A 21,329-nucleotide genomic window follows, 5' to 3' on the forward strand; every position below is an offset into this window, starting at 1 on the left:
AGAAAACTTGACAAAAAGCAACATAAGGAAAAGAAGCGTTGATTTCAGCTTACAATTCCAGAGTCAAGCTCACCGTTGTGAGGCAGTCAAGGAAGGAGCTTCAAACAGCTAGTCGCATTGCATCCAGTCAAGAGCCGAAAGAAATGAGTGCACGTGTGCCTAGTCCAATTTCTTACACAGGTCAGGTCCACCCCCCACCCAACCAAATGGCTTATAAATGAAATTGTATTGTGAATTTATATAGATACTATCTTAACCTAGAGAAAAACAACTGAAGTTTAAAAGGAAATATTGGTAATTTGCAAACAGACACATTAGGGGAGAAAGAATGTGTCCTCATTTTACACCCAAACCCAAGTCCATTGTGGTTTCAGCTTTGTCACAAAACAATTGTGCTAGGAGGCACTGTCAGTTTGGGGATAGAATTAGTGCCTGGATTCCTTCTCCAGTTAAAAGGACTCTGCTATTTCTGCGTGGCTGCAGCTCTGAGTGTTCTCTCTTGTCTGTGAAAGGAAGGCTTAGCTCCAGAGTCTCTACGACGCCCTCTCTGGCTTTCCTTAATTATCATGCAATTCGTGACTATAGTAAGAAGAATAGGAAAAGCGAATTGTTTACCCACAAGCCAAGTACCACGGAGCAGTTTCAAGACTGTTTGGAAACGTACAATTGCCTCACTAGATGATGCCTAATTTCATAACATCTTGTGTTCCAGAGAGTTTAGATTCATCAAGTACACACCAGAGAAATATTTTTCTTATAGAAGACACGGCAGCTAAGATCTAGAGGTGGTTAGGGAAATATTAGGCCTACTACCTGAACACACATGATGGAGGGCCCCCTGTTTTTGGTCCCCACCGGAAGAAGTCAGAGGAAGTGCTGGTCACTGTTTAGTCTCTATCAGAAAGGCACAGAAAATCCAAGCCTGGCCAGAGCTAATTTGCTGCTATATTTCTTCCTGTCATGGTGCTGGTCTGCCTGCATCACTGTGATGTGGGGCACACAGTGTTCTGACACAAATACCATAATGTGGCAACAAAAGCTCCCACAGAGTCCGCCTTTCATTAATGAAGTTGTCTAAACACAGTGGAGTATCAAGGCTAAGCTGTGTGTAAGGCTCTGTACTCATGGGATAGAGATGGTCATTAAGGCAGAACTCTTCCATTGTGAAAGAGTGAAAAAAGTCAAGCTTTGCTAATCTATGCCAGAAGCAGGCAGGCCTAAGGCAAGGGATGACAAAGCACCCCGCTTCAAAGTGTGTATTGTGCTAGTGCTGCCGAGTCTTTTGAAGACTGGCATCAAACTCTTCTAAATGGAACCAGGGAGGCTTCTGCCATTGATCTCAACAACAAATGTTTGTGTTTCATGGTCAATTTGTTTATCCCTCAAAGACTTTTAGTAATGCTGTCGTTAAATGGGACAGCCTCTTGATGATAAACTAATTTTCCATATGAGTAGTCATATCCTAAACATTGTAGAATCACCACCTAGATGAAATGCTTGGAGGCTAGAGTGTTATCTTTAGTAGCTGGCTATGATATTCAAAGTGTTTTGGGGATCATAGGTCAGAAATCAACCAATGCTAACACTAACATGAAAACAGAGACTGTCCTTTTGTTCCCTGCTGCCCAAACCCGAGTAATCACACAGAAACTATATTAATTTCAACTTTGTTTGACCAATGGTTCAGGCTTCTTATTAACTAACTCTTACTTCTTAAATTAACCCATTTCTACTAATCTGTCTATTGCCATGAGGCTGTGGCTTACCTAAGGTTCTGGCTGGCGTCTTTCTCCTTCAGCAGCTACATGGTGTCTCTCTGACTCCGCCAACTCTCTTTATATATCTCTGTTCGCATTTAGGGCTTGGCTTTTCTCTGCTAAGCCATTGGCCAAAACAGTTTAATTCATCAGTCAATAAAAGCAACACATATATAGAAGGACATCCTACACCACTAACAAACAAAACAGTGCATATATACCAGTCTTTACTGGACCAAGGGATAGCTAGTAGCATCAGGAAGTCACTGGCATGATGTACATATTTGTTTTGCTAATGGAGATCTCTAAATAGATTTTTTTTGACAGTTTGGTTCAGTATAAGGTGTGATGCCGGACACAGTATTTACCAGTTAAGGGAACGACAACCTGGTTACTTCAAGCCAGGCTTGGAAATAGTTTTCAGACAAGGGCAGTTGAGGAAGCCTGTTGCCCATGGCTGAGGCTGCATCACACAGACACCTACCCAACAAAGTCCTTTATGCTTTCAAGTCATATACAAATTCTAGCTCCACTTTCTCAATATGAACTTTGGTTACTGTTTGACAGATGAGGAAATTGTGACAGAATCTTAGGTTATCTATTATCAAAGAAGCAGGATGGGACAGAGCTGGTGCGGGAACCTAGCAAGGCTGCACCCTCCTGTGTTCTACTCCCTGTCCAACAACTTCGTGGCTGTTGCTTCTCTTTTGGTGAATCCACAACACAAATTATGGTCTTCCTTCTGCTTCTACGTACACATAACATATTTATAAGTGCACCAGACAACTCCCTATTGAGCTGCAGTTACCAAGGAGCACTGTGGCAAGAAGGGAAGAGTTGGGGATCAACCCACAGGAATGAAGAATATATTGCCTCAGAAGGGAAGAGTTGGGGATCAACCCACAGGAATGAAGAATATATTGCATCACTCAGCAAGTCAGATTGCATTGACATCTATGGGTCTCATTGTTGACATCTACAGAAAGGGCTGGTTTACTATCCATTAGTTGTATTTCATCGTATGGATGCTAAAACACAAAGTAGTTGGGCATAGACGAAACATATTTTCCATCTTAAATTCCTTTTTTTTTCCCTTGTTTTTCGAGACAGGTTTTCTCTGTGTGGCCTTGGCTGTCCTGGAACTCATTCTGTAGATTAGATTGACCTTGAACTCACAGAGATCCACCTGCCTCTGACTCCCAAGCACTGGAATTATAGATGAGAGTCACCATGATCCTGCTGTTATTTTGTTTCTTATATCCCAGTATTTTCTAAATATAGCCAACATCACTAAAATATTTCATTTATATTTGTTGTAGAAAAAAACAATTGTGAAATCTATTAAAAAATGTTGACCGATGGGTTTCTTCAGAATTACTTTTTTAAAATTAAAAATTTAAAAGTTAAAATATAATTATATCATTTTCCCATTTCATCTCCTCTTTCCAATCTTTCCTGTGTACCCATACTTGAAAAGATGACTTTATTTTTGACAGTTTTGTATATATATATATCTTTATTATATATGCAACCATAATATAGCATATATATATGTATAGCGATAACAAATACTTATATTTGCCTAAATATATAATTACTGTCCATTTAGTGTTGCTTATTAGTATATGATTTCAGGACTGACCACTTTGTATTAGATAACCAATTATGATGCTCTTTTCTGGGATGATTATTTGTCTTTCTCTCAGAGCATTCCTTAGATGCCTACAGTTCTTAAGGGTGAAGCCCCATGAGAGTCCCTCTTATATGTTGACATGTCTGTTGGAGTTATCCTTGTTCAGATCTTGTCTAGCCAATTATATTGTTGCAGTCCCATGGGTGCTGTCATTTCTTCCTTCCCTCCCTCCCCCCCTCCCTCCCTCCCTCCCTTCCTCCCTCCCTCCCTTCCTTCCTTTCACATCCTGACCACAGCCTCCCCTTCTTCCTTCCCTTCTACTCCACCGCTCAACCCACCCCTCCATGCTTAATCAGAAAGGGGCAGGCCACCTATAGGCATCAGCAAATCATGAGATATCAAACTTCCATTGTAGTATGGAGAAGTAGGCTGCGTCCTGCCACTCAGCTCCCACACGGCTAGCTTTACACCCGAAATAATTACACAGAAACTGTATTCTTTTAAACACTGCCCGGCCCATTAGTTTCAGCCTCTTATTGGCTAACTCTCACATCTCGACTAACTCATATTTAGTAATCTGTGTAGTATCACAAGGTGGTCACTTACCAGGAGAGATCTTAACCTGCGTCCAACTCAGAGAGGAGAGGCATGGCGACTGACTATGGTGACTGCCTGAAGCATCTGCCTTCTTTCTCCCAGAATTGTTCTATCTACTCTGCCTACCTAATTATCTGTCTTATTAAAGGGCCAAGGCAGTTTCTTTATTAACCAATGAAATTAACACATAGACAGAAGACCCACCTACATCATTCCATAAGACCAAGCACCTCCCGCCCCACTGTATTCAGGTTGAGCAAGGCAATCCAGCATGAGGAATAGGTTCCCAAGAGCCAGCAACAATAGTCCTCTGGCTCTAACAGTCTTTCTGTTCTCCTCTTTCTTGATTATTCCTGAATCTTAAAGTGCTGGAATTGTGTTGTAGATGTATCCATTGTGGACGGGTACCCCCCAAATCATTTGTTATCTGCATTTTGACTTACTGTGATTTTCTGTAATGGTTTCTGATGACTGCAAAGAAAATTTCCTTTAGGAGGAGTGAGAGCTACAACTCCCCATGGGTCTAAGAGTATTTAAAATGTAGGTAGGAACTACGCTGGTTTAGTAGTCTGATGGTTGTAGGGTCTCCTCTAAGTTTGCAAGCTCACTAGCCATAGGTGGTTGGGTAGATTTCTAGTAACAGGCATGATTTCCCTTCTGGTGAGCAGGTTTTAATTCCAATTTTGCAGCTGTTGGTTACTGCTAACATATGGGTGCCCTTAGGTTTATCATTCCATGCTGACTGTTGTTGTGGTTTTTAGGTATGGCATATTCTTAGAATATTCCTTTTTAATCTGAAAGCCAGGAGAAAGGGGGACTAAGATTAGGCTGGAAAAGCTTCAAGTGGAGCTTCACGTCCTGCACCAGACCTTTCTGATGTCAGCACGCATAACCCCTCTACATGTCACTGAGGATGTTTAAAGTCACAAGTTCACAGCGACCTGGAAATATTTATCTTGTGACGTTTATGGGACAGTGGCTCAACGTTTCACCCTTTTGAAATTTTTTAACAAGCCCGCAGAGTGGAAAAGCACTGTGAAGTTGAGGTTTTGTTTTTTGTTTGTTTGCTTGTTTTTTTTTATAAGAATATGAAGATAGACCACATAGAAAACTGATACCTGTCCTACCCTACTGGTGGTGACTCTGAATTCTTTGAAATTGAAACTGCTACAAATCATACTTGCTGTTTATGTCTAGGTGTTCCTTCTGCTTAGATGATCTTTTTCTACACTCACGGGTAGTATGTTACTCAGTATACATTGGCAGTGGGTACACCTTTAACACAAAGGCCCAAATGTTAAAGGCTTATGTCTCTAGCCTGTTGTGCTACTGAAAGGGGCCCTTAATGGTAAGGGGTACTGAGAGAACGTTAGGATCCTATGGACATGTGGTTGAAGGAACACTGGGATACTGGATCTCTTTTTTGCTTTCTAACCACCATGAGGTGAATGAGTCATTCCACTGACTGCCACTGCCAAGACATCCTGCCGTTCCATAGGGCCTAAAGCAATGAGTTCCACTAATGGGCAGAAACTTTCAAGGCCCTGAGCCCAGAGAAGTCTTCTCCCTTCTTAAGTTACCACAGTCATTTGGTCATAGTTGATGCACAGTTACTGCTCTCATAATATGGCAGAGACAATTTGTAAAAAACCAAGATTTATATTTGCTCACAGTTTGGAGGTCTTAGCTTTCGGGGCCTATAGACAAGCCCCACATCTTGGTGGAAACACTAGATGGAGTCAAATAACTCACCTCATCTTCCAGAAAGTCAAAGAGAAGCCAAGGAGGAAGATCCATAGGTTCTCTAACATATGTATACATACACACATACACACACATACATATATACATACACACATATACAAATACTCAGCTTCTGAGTAAGATGGAGGACAGACTGGAAACCTCATCACTGAAACTGAGTGCAAGGAAATAAGAGATAAAATAGAGATAAGATGCCAAAAGCTCTTATCCAACAAGAGTCCAGTGAATTAACTTGTTAAGCTAGAGGAGATCTTTGTGGAGAAGCAGAGCAGAAAGGCAATATGTACAGTCGAGCAGGAAACTCTCTGCACATCAGCCTGCCTGTCTGCTAAGCAAAGCTGCCTCGCCCAGAGCAGCAGAACTTAGAGGCGAGTGCTGTCCTCACATATACCCTAACTGCAGGTCCAAAATGGGGTCACAGAGTATTACAGGGGTGCCGAGGAGCTATCGCACTAGAACTCCAAGAACGCCGAGGAAGCAGAGACCAGTGATTTTCATTATCCCCTCCTGCACACAGTGCTACAAGGAGCCTGCTAGAGCCAGAGGGATCTGAGGACTCACCTTTAACTCAGCACAGCTGTGCCAGCTGCCCCCTTCATATGTACTCTTTCTATCCCTTTATTTTGCTTTGGTTCAGTTTCCACTTTTGCATATATGTTTCATGATGATTTTGCTTTTGTTTGTGTATTGTTCCGTTCGCTCTTAGGAATGTTTATTTTTCTGGACTCAGTTTACTGCAAGCCACAGTTCACATATGCACCTCTTATTCCTGTTTTTCCCCTTCTAGCTAGTTTACCCATCTCAACATTTTCCTTTTCAAAGTTGATCTAATATTTAATCATTATCCTTACCTCTTCCCTTCTACTTCCAATACTAAAATCTAAGTATACTACACCCTAGATATTTTCCCTTCAACAATTATTGAAGTTAATTGAGTAACTGCTATTAATTACCTAGTATGATGCTTGCACGATGCTAATATTAAGCAGCTGTGGTTATTCTTACAGGAAATAATATGGAGTTTACACCGGAAGCTCCAAGCTTCTGGTATGAAGAGTTATTTTCTGAACTACACACTCAACTCTACAACAACCAGTTTCCATATTAACATTGCAAATGTGTCAACTGAAAGAACATAGCAAAAACAATAAAAACACACATATAGTCTGCTATGAGATAGTGTCTTCAATGTATGACAGGGAGCTGAACCCATGAACTCTCACCCATTTGGTTGTCTGAACAAGACCAGCATAGTTATAATACAAGGTGGCATGCTAATGTGGGCAAGGGGGATTCCACATGGTCTGGTTCCTAGATGACGAGCTGGCTACACGTGGTCAATGCTTGCTAAGAGAGGAAGAATCAGTCTCCTCCAGGGACAATCTCTCGTCTATGTTGACAATATAAAGTGGTCAGCCCTGGACACATGTATATTCTCAAGAGGCCATATATACATATGTGTGCATAGGTACAAATATATGTACTCATACACACATATACGTGTAACAATACTAACCAAAGAAGATATCATGATTTTGGGAGGTTGACTTGCGAGGAATTGAAGGTGAAAAAGGGAAGGGCAAGAGTGGTATAGATGCAGTGATCATGTACGAATTTCTAAAAAAATTGTTAAAGAACTAATAATAATAGATAAACCAAGCAAAGAAATAACAACAGATGAATAAATCTCAACAATGTAAGAAACACACAAAAATACCAACACAACACAATTACTGCAAAAATTATTAACTATATAGTAATAGCATCTAGTGAGATTAAGTTAGATGAAATCCTAGAAAACCCCAAAGAATTATTATAAATATTTTCAAAGAAATTAAAGGGAATAATCTCCTGATTGAGAACACAAACAAATGAAACAAGGAACGTGAAGCAAGATTATGGAAGCAGAATTCTACGAAGAGACATAGAGAAGCAAACCAGGGTAAGATGTTGCTTCAGAGCCATGCCTGTCTGCCCGCAGTCACACTCCTGACACGCGATCATGAACTCACCTTCTGAAATGCTAAGCAATGCCTCATTTAAAAGCTTCCGTATGTAAGCTTTCTTGATCATGATGTCTCTTTATGGAAACAGAACATTAAGTTAAACTTGTGTCTTCCCAGACAAATCAATAAAGTTCCTTCTGGACTAGAAAAAAAATGTTAGAAATGAATAAAACCCAATGAATCAATTAAAAAGATTCATGGAAAGATGAACGAAGAGAATGGATCAAAGAGAGGACAGAATATCTGAGTTTGAAGAGAAGGCAGAGGAAGCAGAGCAAACAAACAAGTACAAAACAGAACAATATAGAACTGCCAGTGAGAGTCCGAGATGTGTGCAGTGGGTACTTGGGAAAAGAGAAAATCGACATGGAGTAGACATGTGTAGTAAGTATATCTGTTTCTTGTGAGAAGATAAAACCCACACATAACGGATATATAGACGTGTGGTAGGTACTCTGAAAAGATAAAATGTACACATAATAGACATATAGAAACAGACTCACTGGTAAATTGAGTAGAACTGAGGACTCATATATAAACCTATATTCCTACAGTTGCTGGAGTTTTAACAAAGAATCCAATACACATTGTAGTAAAAATCAGTATCTTCAGCATATGGTGGTGGTCAAACTGGAGCGTTAACATGTAGAAGAACAAAACCTGAACCTCATTTCTTGTCTTGAACAAAACTTAGCTCCATATGAATCAAGGTCCTCAATATAAGAACAGATAGCCTGGTTTTAATACAGGAGAAAATATTGATTATGCTTGAACTTACTGGCACATGAAAGAACTTTCTGAACAGAACCCTGATGGCACAAGCATTAAGACTGACAAGCAGTGGGCTCTCTTGAAACTAAAAAATCCTGCACAGAAAAGGACACCACCATTGGAGTAAAAAAGAAGCCACATTGTAGCGCAAATAATAAAAACCCAGAGACAGATATTGGGGTTCAAGCTGAAGATCAGAAAAGCAAAGCAGCCAAACCATTAGAAAGTTCTTACCTCTACCAAGGCTCAGACAGACAAAGGGGCGATCCTGTCCTCAACGTGACTGCAGACTGCGCTGCTCTCCACTGAACCTCAGACTGCACTGCTCTTGTCTCCTCCCGCCTTATATACCCCTCTCCACCCAGACATACCACTCCTGCCTTCATCTCCCTAGTGCTGAGAATAAGGCGTGTGACTTCTTAGTGCTGGGAACATCTTTGTGAAAAATCTACTTCTCATTTTTAGACAGATTCAATCTTGTGTAGCCCAGGGTGGCTGGAATTAGCTCTAGTGGCTTAGCTCTGCACTCTGATTTTCAGGCAAGCTTTATTAAAACACAAATAAATTATCACTATACCATATAGTGGAAAAATATTTACCAGTTGTAATTCTGACAGAGGGTTAGTATCTAGAATAAAGAGAAAACTTAAAAAAATTAATTTGGAGAAAGTCCAATGGGCTGCTGAGAAACATGAGCATTCTGTAGCATTTAGATGGAATGGTCAGGATAAAAAAAATTGACACAAGAAAATCATTAGCTTGGTCATATACTGAAGACATCTGAAAAAAGAAATAAAGGACACAATGTCTTTTACAACAACATTAAGAACATCTTGCAGTTAGTGTAGGGAAAGAGATAAATGATCTCCATAATGAAAACTTAAAAGACTAAAGAAAGAAATTACAAATGATTTACTACAAAATGAAAAACTTTTCCATGATTGGAAAAAACAGTCTACAGATTCGAGGCAATACAAATGAAGGTTGGAGTAATATTTTTTCACATGAATAAAAAAAATCTTAAAATTAATCTATGGAAACACAAAGAAATCATGACAAACAGAATATTGCTAGACATATCATCATACCTGATTTCAAGATATACTACAGAGTCATAATAATAAAAGCAAGATACTTGCATAAACACAGACACACGGGTCTTGAAATAGAATAGCAGATGCAGATATAAATACCACAGAAGTCCTGATTTTAACAAAGATGCCAAAAAACGCACACCAGAGAAAAAATTTCAGCAAATGATGCTGGGAAAATTGGTCAAGAAATTGACTTCTTATCTCTTACTTTGCCAAAAAAAAAATCAACTCAAAATAAATAAAAACCTCAACATAAGTCCTGGAACAATGAAACTGATAGATGAAAAAGTAGGGATACATGTGAAGATATGTGTATAAAGATAAGATAATGAAAAAAATAAGATTTTGACCACTCAGGTAATAAAGTTAGTAATCAAAATGGTTTATCATGAGACTGTAAAGCTTTTTTTATATCAAAATAAACTGTCAGTCAAATAAAGAGACAGTTTGTGGAATGCAGGAGCAAATATTTTCTGCCTCTATGTGCAATAGAGTATATGTACAATATACAGAGTATATAGAATATACAAAGTACAAAAAATATACAAATAACTAAAAACCTAGACATCAAAAAAATATATATCCTAATAAAAACCAACCATGAACATTTCTGGCACCCTCTCCTGCCAGAAATGTCCAGATCCTATTGTCATACTCATGAATATCTTGCATATCACCATAGAACCTTCACCTGGCATTGGATGGAGAAAATGACAGAGCCCCACATAGGAGCACCAGACTGAGCTCTCAAGGTCCTGATGAGGAGCAAAAGGAGGGAGATCATGAGCAAGGAAGCCAGGACCGCGAGGAGTGCTTTTACCCATTGAGACGGTGGGACAGATCTAACGGGAGACCACCAAGTCCAGTTGGAATGGGACTGATGGAACAGGGGACCAAACCGGACTCTCTGAATGTGGCTGACGGTGGAGGAGGACTGAGAAACCAAGGACAATGGCAATGAACATGAACTCTACAGCATGGACGGGCTCACTGTGAGCCTTGTCAGTTTGGTTGCTCACCTTCCTGGACTTAGGGAGAGCTGGGAGGACCTTGGACTTAACATAGTGAAGGGAACCCCGATGGCTCTTTGTCTTTGGAGAGGGGTGGAGTGGGGGTATGGGTGGAAGGGAGGGGAGGGAAGGGGGAGGAGGAGGAGGAGAGATGGAAATCTTGAATAAAAAAACGAGAAAAAAAAAAACCAACCATGAAACTGAATAGAGAGTTATCAAAAGAAGAAATACAAATGGCTAAAAAACACTTTAAAAGGCATTCAGTGTTATTAGCCACCAGAGAGATGCAAACTAAAACCTTTGAGAGTCCATTTCCCCATGATGAGAACAGGTATCATCAAGAAAACCAATGGCAACAAAAACTGATGAGAGTGAGGAGAAAGGGAATACTTGGAGCACAACCTGGTGTGGCCACTAAATAATAAAACTATCATATGATGCTGCTCTGCTGCTCCTGGGCACATAACCAAAGGACTCTACATTCTTCTATAGAGACGCAGATACATATGTTTTCATTGATGCTCTATTGACAATAGCTAAGAAATGGGATCAGGCTAGATATCCATCAGCTGATGGATGGATAAAATGTGGTTCACATGTATGATGGAATTTTATTCAACTGTAAGAGAAGAGAGTCTGTAGGAAAAGGAATGGAACTGAAAAATACACGAAATGAGGTAACCCGGGCCCAGAAAGAGAAACACCATATGCTTTCTCTAATATGTGGATCTTAGTTTTGAATTTTAGATTTGTGTGTTTAATTTGGAGTGCCTGTTGAGGTCAGGAAGCTAGAAATGGCCCATGAACGTGGGGGGGGGAGGGGATACTCTACAGGGTATGAGAGACTAGACCAGATGTGGTATGAAATTGGAAAGGGAAATACTTAGGGTTAAAAGTTTAATCAGGGCTAGGGTAGAGGGTGCAGAATGGAGAAGGGGTTGTGATTGGGGCTAGAAAAACTCTAAGAACGTACCAAAATTCCCATGGAAACCTACTATTTTGCAAGCTAATTTAAAAGATACAATTAAAAATTTGAATATCTGTACCTACATGGGCAGACAATGCTTTCTCCAGAAAACATTGGTAACTAAATGAAAATTGTAGCTCTCTATGAGTTATTGGTCAAGGAAGCCCTAGATGTCTCCAAAACAACACAAACAGTTGTAACAGTTCCTGATTACTCACCGTAAATAGATGATAGGACCCTATTGGTACAGACACAACACAGTTTGTCTACAGGACACAGAGAACCCAAGCTGGAACTGTATGGAAACTTCTTCCCTTCTGGCTCATTTTAAAAGTTCAGTCTTCTGGGGAAAAACCATTATTGGTATCACTCAACTTGTGAATCCTTCATCCTACAATACTTGTCTGCCAGGAAAGATGCCCACTGGTGCAATTGTGCTGTGAAGTTTATGGAGGATAACCCACTGATTTAAGATTAGATTTGGGACCTGTTCTATAGAAGGGAATTCAAGACTATTATTATAAATATATTTGAAAAACCATTTTTGTTTACAACTCAATGCTCAGAAGTCCTAGATGTGAACCTACTACTGTTTGGCTAAATGTACATGCTATCTAACTGCATCGTAAATATTTATGCTTATACCCAAAAGTTTTACCCTGCCATCATTTTTGACCAAAGAAGCTTCATCTACAGTGGGCAGCAATGAAAAAGAAACTCATAGCTGGCCAAGGGGCGCTAACATGTCACTGTTGGCTGCTCAGCCCTAAGTGGGACACCCATATCCATATCTATAGGGTATGGAAGTGTTAACAGAAAGACTTCAATAGCTGAAGGATATGAAAAACTGCCGTGAAGCGCTGCCTTCTGCACATGGTGTGGGGGTTGCCCCATGAGCTCGCTGCAATAGTGTTTACCTTCGCAAGTGTCTAATGGGTGTTCTCCACCAACTCCAAGTAGAGATATGTTTTTTTCCCCAAAGATTATCAAGAACAAACCCCCTCCTCCTGCTCGGTCCAGGTCATTGACATCGAAAGTGGTACCATCCTTTCTTCCTCACACCCTAGGCCTCTACCCTAGGCCTTGGGTTATGACAGTCGATTACTCTCTTAGAAGGGTTGCCATGAATGTACCTTCCCTCTTTGTGCCCTGGTCCCATGCACTGCAGGGCTTGATCTCTGACAGTGGCATTTGCTTAGGAGTGTATATAGTTGTTGCTTGGTTATCATCAATCACTAAAGCTTTTATTTTTTCACCCAAATAGTTTTTCTTCAATAACTTTGTTAAAACTTTTCATTCAGTCTTAAATTTTTAGGTAACAAGGCATATTAATGTATGATATAAACTGAATCAGCATTTAAACATGACATGATAATGAAAGTATCTCATGTAAAGAACACAATTTTGCCCATGATGAGAAAAAGCTTCCAAGTACTGGAAAAGCCATATGAATGGTATTGGTTTAGGTATATGAAGCAGCACTGGTCGCCAGACAGGAGTGAGTTAGAACATTTTGTTGTTTGTATAACCGAAGACCACACTTTCATGCAGTTGATGACACCAACTGTATTTTCTAATCATACCAAGTCAGGTTTCGAGTGTCATCAGGCAATGCTGATGAGACCTTTGCAAAAAATCTGGAAAGTATTATCTTCTCTGTATTTGTCTTCTCTTCTCTAGACTGCTCCTCATGGCTTACTTTAAACAGTAAAGAAGTAACTATGCAAAGTCACTCATATCTTATGTAGTAATGATCTGATCTAAATGGGCAGAGGTTAAACATGGGGACTGGAGGACATGTTTTATCTGAGATCAGGGGACAGAACTTATGGACTTGGGATCAGTTCACTAAGTGATAATACTTCTAGATCATCTGGACTCGACTACAGTGAACAGTGAAGATTATATACCATAGCATTTTATTCTATTAAATAAACCATTTCTTTGTAGTATGGAGGAATAAACCTTTGGAATCCAAGTGAATACTATGCTTTGGGTTAAATTACTGGCCTTACAAATGATATTTAAATCCACCTTGATGGGAAAAGAGGATCTCCACTCTCCACAACCTAAAATGGACAAAAATGAACATAAGCCTATTCATAGTCACACAAGTGACTTTTCAGAAAGTCTAGTGGCTTCTACTTACGTGCAAAATACTGTTTGTTTATCAGCTGAAATAGTTCTTGTCTCTTTTTAAATTCTATAGTCTTATGGCAATGGCAATGCTTCTACCTATTTTGTTTACCGGTCCCTGGGAGGCTAATGATCTTAGCTCTATACAAACAACCCTCCACAGTGCTCTTCCCATGGGATGAAAGATCATAGAGTGTCTTTTAGTAAACCAACTTAGTCAAACACTGAACCGATAGATAATCTACATGTCCAGAGTAAAGATCTGTGTCCAGTGTTCTTGGCAAACTCAACACATGCAATGAGTGGGTCATTGTGTGCAGTTTCCATGTTTTCAGTGAAGTGAACACATGCAGAAAGGGGGTCATTGTGTGCAGTTTCAGTGTTCTCAGAAAACTGCATACATGTATTGCCTGGGTTCCTGTGTGCATTTTCCAGTGATCACTATGACTGTATATACGTAGTGACTGTGCCCCATGTCAGCCTTCTGAATTCTTACCCCTCACTCTGTATTTGGGTGCACAGTACTATAGGTTCAGCTGTATTTCTTTGTAAATCTAGTTATGTTGCTTGTGTTGTGTCACATAAAAACTTGTATTAGTATAAAAACATAATCTATTAAAAGCTAATAAGTAAATTAAATGATTCTAAAAGTTAGTGGGAAATTATTTAAAACTTTGGTGGTTAAATTAGCCATGGCATTAGATGATGTTAAGAGTAAAGACACACACACACACACACACACACACACACACACACACACACTACAAAGCAAAACTGAAACAAACAAAAAACAAATATAGAAAAAAACCACATTCATAAATTCATAAAATATAGATATACTTAAGTTCTTGTTTTTGACTTAAAGAATCTTGCACAGGAAATTGTAAAAGTCATACAAGAAACATGATGTCAACCTTTAATCAGAGATCCACTTTCAAAGAAAAGGCCCTGGCCCAGTGTCAAAAGCTTGACGAACGAATCTACAGTGACATATTTTATGTTAAGACCAAATGTTATGGACATATGTCATTTTGTATAATTACCCTCCTTTCAACCAACTTCTTCTCCTATTAACTAGCTCTCTCCATGTCAGGCAGGAAGGCTTTTACGGCACATTAGAAGATGAGGTAGGAGAAGCGTAAATGTGTGAGTGGGCATGAACGTATGTGAGTAGGAGGTGGTGCTAGGTTATATATTAAGAAATTCTACAATGCCCGAGTCAAGTGAGTTTAGATTTAATAGATGAAATACCCACAGAATCACATATTGTTCAGCACTGGAGAATAACTGCTCAAAAAGCTAGAAGTGTTCAAGAGCATTGGACATTGATATTGATGTTTCTTTTTTAATTTTTTTATTACTTTAAAAAATACCAATTCAAATTCCCACTTCTTTCTCTCCTCCCCTCCCCTCCCACTCCCTCCACACACCCTTTCCCCAACCCCCTCCAATCTTAAGAGAGGGCAAGGTACCCTGCCCTGTGGAAAATCCAAGGCCCTCCCCACTACATCTAGGTTGAGCAATGTATACATCCAAAGATAATAGGATCCCAAAAGCCAGTACATGCAGAGCAGAGACAAATCCCAGTGCCATTGTCATTAGCCATAGTCTGTCCCAACTGTCAAACAATTCAGTCCAGTTGGAGTTGGTGAGCTCCCATTATCTCAGGCATATTGTCTCAGTGGGTGAACCCCTTATGGTCTTGACCTCCTTGCTCAGAATCTCACCACCTTCCACTCTCATCTGGCCTTGGGAGCTCAGTCCAGTGTCCGGCATGGGTCTCTGCCTCTGTTTCCATCTGTTGTTGGATGAAGGTTTCTATTGTGATATTTAAGATAATCATCAGTCTGACTACAGTTCAGGGCCCCCTCTCCTCTATTGCTAGGGTCTTAGCTGGGGTCCTTGTGGATTACTGGGATTTTTCTAGAGCCAGGTTTCTCACTAACCTCACAAAGGCTCCTTCAATCAAGATATCTCTTTTCTTGCTCTAATATCTTTCCTTCCTCCATCTCAACTATCCCATTCCTTCAAGCTCTCTCCAACCCTCCCTTCTCCCTTCTCTCCTTCCCTCTACTTCCCGACCCCATGCTCCCAAATTTTGTTAGGCAATCTTGTCTGCTTCCCAATTTCCAGGTGTATCTATATGGTTTTTTCTTTGGGTTCACCTTAATCAGTTAGCTTCTCTGGGATCATGAACTATATAGGCTCAATATTCTTTGTTTATGGCTAGAATCCACTTATGAGTGAGTACACCACCATATTCATATTTTGGGGGTCTGGTTTACCTCACTCAGATAGTGTTTTCTAATTCCATCCATTTGCATTGCAAAATTCAAGATTGGATAAATGATATTCTTAACAGTAGGTGAAACTGCATAGAGGACAATGGTTACTTCCAGTGCTCATTTTCTCTACGATTTTAAAGCAGCAATTATACTCTTTTAATATAAAAGTATCAATACCCCATCTGTATCCTGCTGGTTTGACAGCCAGACTCCAGTCCAGCCACACCCCAGCCTTGTTTTCTGAACTTATCCCTTGGGTGATCCTCCCATCAGATCACACATTGCATTTGGATCACTGTGTGATCAACAACATACCATAGAAACGTTGGGAAAGTCCTTTCCAAGATTAGATTTGGAGGGATCTTTTTGTTCTTCCCAGGTAGTTGTCTTTCTATCTATCTGTCTCTTTCCGTTCATTCTGTGGAAAAGAAGTTGCCAAGCCATGAGAATCTGTGGTGGCACACGCATTTAATTCCAGCACTTGGGAGGAGAGGCAGCAGATCTCTGTGAGTCTGAGGTCAACCTAGTTTAAAAAACAAGTTCCAGGAAAGCCAGGATTGTTTCACAGAGAAAAACTGTCTCAAAAAAACAAAACAAAACAAAAACAAAAGAAAAGAAAGAAAAAAATATAATGCATGTTTATATATCCTCCCCAAACTTCTCCCAGAGCCCCCCCAACCTTCTTATCCACCCAACTTCATGTTCTCTTCTTTCTCAAAATATGCCGTAAGTCTTAAAATTGTGTTGTCTGATTCCTTCCAATTTTGAAAACCTCTCTTAGCTCTTGAGTGCTCATCTCTGATGGGACAGCTACATCACCGTCTCCATGGGGACGATGTAGTAGAAATAAGAGCCAGTGCATGAAAAGGAGTGCTGTGCCAAGTTGTCTTCTGCACATGACACGGTTGTTGGACCCCTGAGCTTACAGAGCAGGGATTTACTTCCAAAAAGCTGGGACCCACCAATATTCTGTCATGGATGAGGAAAGTCTCAGGAGGATCCACACTTCCCCAGGAGATCACTGTCCCTTAAAGGGTGTTGGGGAAGGACTAGTAACATTGCTCAGTAGTGAAGTCACCGGGAAATTTTCCTTCTTCCTCATCTATGCCCATGTAGGTCAACCCTACATAAATGCAATGGGTCACAAATAAACAAACAAAATGACTTGAAATATGATAGGGAAGAAGCAGGGGTTCAGTGGAAGTATAGGCTAGAAAGAGATACTGGGAAGGAATGGTAAAAGTGGACATGTATGTATATGTGTGTGAAATAATGATAAAGAAAACTGTTTCAGTTGTTCCAGATCCTTGATTTTCATAAAAATTTTGGAAGATTTCATATCTACAAAATATTATGTACGGATTTTGATAACTATGGCATTATACATGTACTTCAATTTGTAGATATATAGCATTTTTCTATCTTATTGTTTCAATCGATAAATACTATATGTCTTTGCATTATTCACTCTGCCTTGGTTTCTTTTATCTTGGAAGCTCTGTGCAGGTTTGTTAAAATCACACCTATTTTTTTCTCTTTTTAAAGTACTATAAATAATACTTTTTTGGCTTGCAGTATCTATGTGGTAATTATTACTTATAGAAATGCAATCAATTTTGAATGCTTTTCTTATATAGTGTGACTCACTGATAATACTCATTTCTCCTAAAAATGTTTTGGTAGAAAAATGTTTTCCTTTAGTTGTCAAAAGAAACAGTTTTGTTGCTTTCTTATTGTTATTTCTTATTGTTATTTCTTATCGTTGTTGCCTTATTCCATAAGCTGTAACTTCCAGGTTTATTTGCATTTTAGTTGAGTCAGGGAAGACATCCTTGTTCCATTGTTAGTCCAAGGTTAAACTAATTCATATTTTATAATTAACAAAAGTTAGATAAGGTTTTTGAAGATATTCTATCAAGTTCAAAAGTTACCCTCTTGAACACTCCTGCATTGCTGGTGGGAATGCAAACTGTAACAGCCCCTTTGGATACCAGTATGGCAATTTCTCAGAAAATTAGGAAACAACCTTCCTCAAGACCCAGCAATACCACTTTTGGGTATATACCCAAAGGATACTCAATCGTACCACAAGAACATGTGCTCAACTACGTTCTTAGCAGCATTGTTTGTCATAGCCAGAACCTGGAAACAACCTAAATGCCCTTGTCTGAAGAATGAATAAGGAAAATGTGGCACATTTACACAAAGGAGTACTACACAGCAGAAAAAAATGACATCTTGAAATTTGCCAGCAAATGGATGGAGCTAGAAAACATCATATTGAGTGAAGTAACACAGACGTAGAAAGACAAATATCAAATATCATATGTACTCACTCATAAGTGGCTTTTAGACATAATGCAAAGAAAACCAGCCTACAATTCACAATTTCAGAGAATTTCAGACAACAATGATAACCCTAAGAGAGACATACATGGATCTAATCTACATGAGATGTAGAAAAAGACAAGATTTCCTGAGTAAATTGGGAGTATGGGAACTATAGGAGAGGGTAGAAGTGGAGGGAAGAGGAAGGGAGTGGAGCCAAAAACATGTATAGTTTAACAAAATAATAAAATATATAAAGTTGCCCTCTTTTGATATATTGCTGATTTTGCATCGTGAATGGGTATTGGATTTGTCTTGGGAGCTTTCAAATCATCTTTCATTTAGCTTCAGATTTTTTTGGTCCTGGTATACAAATGTGGATTCTGGACTGTTATATTGTGTTATGAGACTTTTGGTCTCTGTTAAACTTACTGTCACTTGGTTTCCAGTGACACTCGTTGTTGGTTGTAATACAGCTTTCATTCACTGGCAACACAGATCACCATAGTACGTTTATTGCTTCTTGTCTTTACCATATGGGGTGTTAAGTAAAGGAGGAAAAGTTATGACAATTAGAGAGGTGAACGATGTGAGATGAAGAATTATAAAAAGAAATCACTTAGAGGCCAAGCTCCCTTGATGTAAAGAAAATGCTGAGTAGGTTGTCTCTTCCAGCAGAGGAGGGAAATGTAGGCTCACAATGAGCCGCGCACATGACTTCAAAGACACGAACACACCAGTTGGCAATAAATATTTATAAATGAGACTGAGGTATTTAGACCATTAGCCTGCCACATATGCCTTCCACACAATGAAATATGAAGCCTAAATCATGATAAAGAAAGGCAGAACAAATAATCGAGGAGCTAAATATAGGCTTGGGTAAATGTTCAGATGCATTTTAAAATATGGATCTATGCACACAGGCATTTCGGGCAAAGTCAAGGTTTAAAATAGTCACAGCTGCTTCATATTTCTTTTGTTTCCCCTATATTTTTCTCAACTCATACTCTCTTGTCTTTTCACATTCCACGATGCTAACTGGAAGCAGAAACACCTATGTTTTGTCTGACTAAGTAGTGCTTTTGTTAAGATGAAGAAGAAGGACATGGCTACAAGGAACGAAGTTGTTTCATGTTGGCCAGATTTCAAACCTTGTTCAGCGTCAAGGCTAAAAATTTCCCACCTTAGTGTGTCACAGTCTTATAGTGGTCATTCTGGACATTCATCTATGGTGGTCATGGACTGATGAGTTTCAGAACAGAATATAAGCTCTTAAGTTAAAATAAGGGTTCAGGCGAGAAATATAGGTTTATTCTAAATTCTTGAGTCAGAACTGAGGACAGAGAGAAGTCGGAGCTAATGGGACCAAAAATTTACTCTAAATTGTTAAGCCTGATATCCTTTCCAAATGTCACAGGGAGGGTAATGGACAGCCCCCAAAGCCTTTACTTAGTTCATTTCTATAGTCTCAGCCTTTAGCTGCATCCACCATTCCCATATCTGAACATAAGCATAAGCAATGTAATAACTGCTTACTACCAAGTTTACATGTACCTGCTTAGGATAGATTGCCAAGGAACTCTGAAGAAACCTCTATAGCTATTGTAGGGAGCCATTGTGTTTAATCGGGCCAATGGCCACCACATTTTAGATGGAACACAATAAACCAACAAAGTCTTGAAAGTAAGTATAGCATTGTAAGTTGTCTTAGTTCGCGTTCCATTGCCATGATGAACACCATGACCAAAAGCAGTTGGGAAAGGAAGGGTTTATGTTTTCTTGCAGTTCATTATGAAAGAAAAGTCAGGACAGGGAATTCAAAAAGAAATCTGGAAGTAGGTAAACTAAAATCATGAAGGAAAATGTTGATTACTGACTTTCTCCCTCATGGCTTGCTAGATTTGACTTCTTATATATCCTAGCACCACCTGACTAGGGATGGCATCGCCCACAGTGGTCTAGGACCTTTCCCATTCATTGTAAATCAATGAAATGCTCTGCAGGCTTCTTTGTACATTGTTCTAGTAAGAAAATTTCTGTAAAGAGATTCCCTCTTCCTAGATAGGTTTATGTCAAGTTGACAAGAACCAACAAGCACATTTGATCCATTTTTAGCTTGACACACAACTATAAACACTTTTAAACCATAACATCTCATTTCTTATTTGTCCCCATCACATATTAATATTACTATCAAAATACAAAACATAAGCATTTTTTAAATTCTAACAGTCTTAAAAATTCAAATGCTCTAATATTTAAAAGTTAAATCTCTTTAAAATATCTAGTCTCTAAAAGTTCAAGGGTGCGGTGGTGCACACCTTTAATCCCAGTACACCAGAGGCAGAAGGCAGGCAGATCTCTGAGTTCGAGGCCAGTCTGGTCTACAAGACCTAGTTCTAGGACAACTAGGGCTGTTACACAGAGAAACCTTGTCTCAAACAGCAACAGTGAAAAGTTTCAATGTCTCTCCGTTGCAGGTTCTTGGAAATAAACAAACAGATTTCTTCTAAGAGGAAGGCGCAGGGCAAAGCAACATTCAAATCAAAGCAAACCCCAAGTTAGACATAACAAGTTTCAAGTTTGACATGTGGGACCCATTCATGATTCTTTGGCCTCCAAAGGGCCCCATATCCTCTTCTCTATCTTCAGTACAGGACAGCTTGCTTTGTAAGCTTATCCAGGCTGCGTTCCACAGCTGTCTCTCCTTGGGAATTGTCCCCAAAGTACTCGAGTTTCCTCATAGATTGGGTTCTACCACAGGTTACACCTTCACCACTGACCTCTGTGACCTCTCTTTAGGTAATCCAATCCTGCTACATGGTGCCTCAGTTCTCTCCCTGACCCCCTTCAATTCTGGGGTCTCCACAGCAACTGTTGCTGCACCTTCACCAATGACCTCTCTTGGCCTTTCACAGTGCCAAGATTAGCTGCTTTCCATCACTCCTTCAAGCATAAAAAAAAGCACCATGTGGGAA

This window comes from Arvicola amphibius, chromosome 6 (assembly GCF_903992535.2).
Source record: "Arvicola amphibius chromosome 6, mArvAmp1.2, whole genome shotgun sequence".
Classification (NCBI taxonomy): Eukaryota; Metazoa; Chordata; class Mammalia; order Rodentia; family Cricetidae; genus Arvicola; species Arvicola amphibius.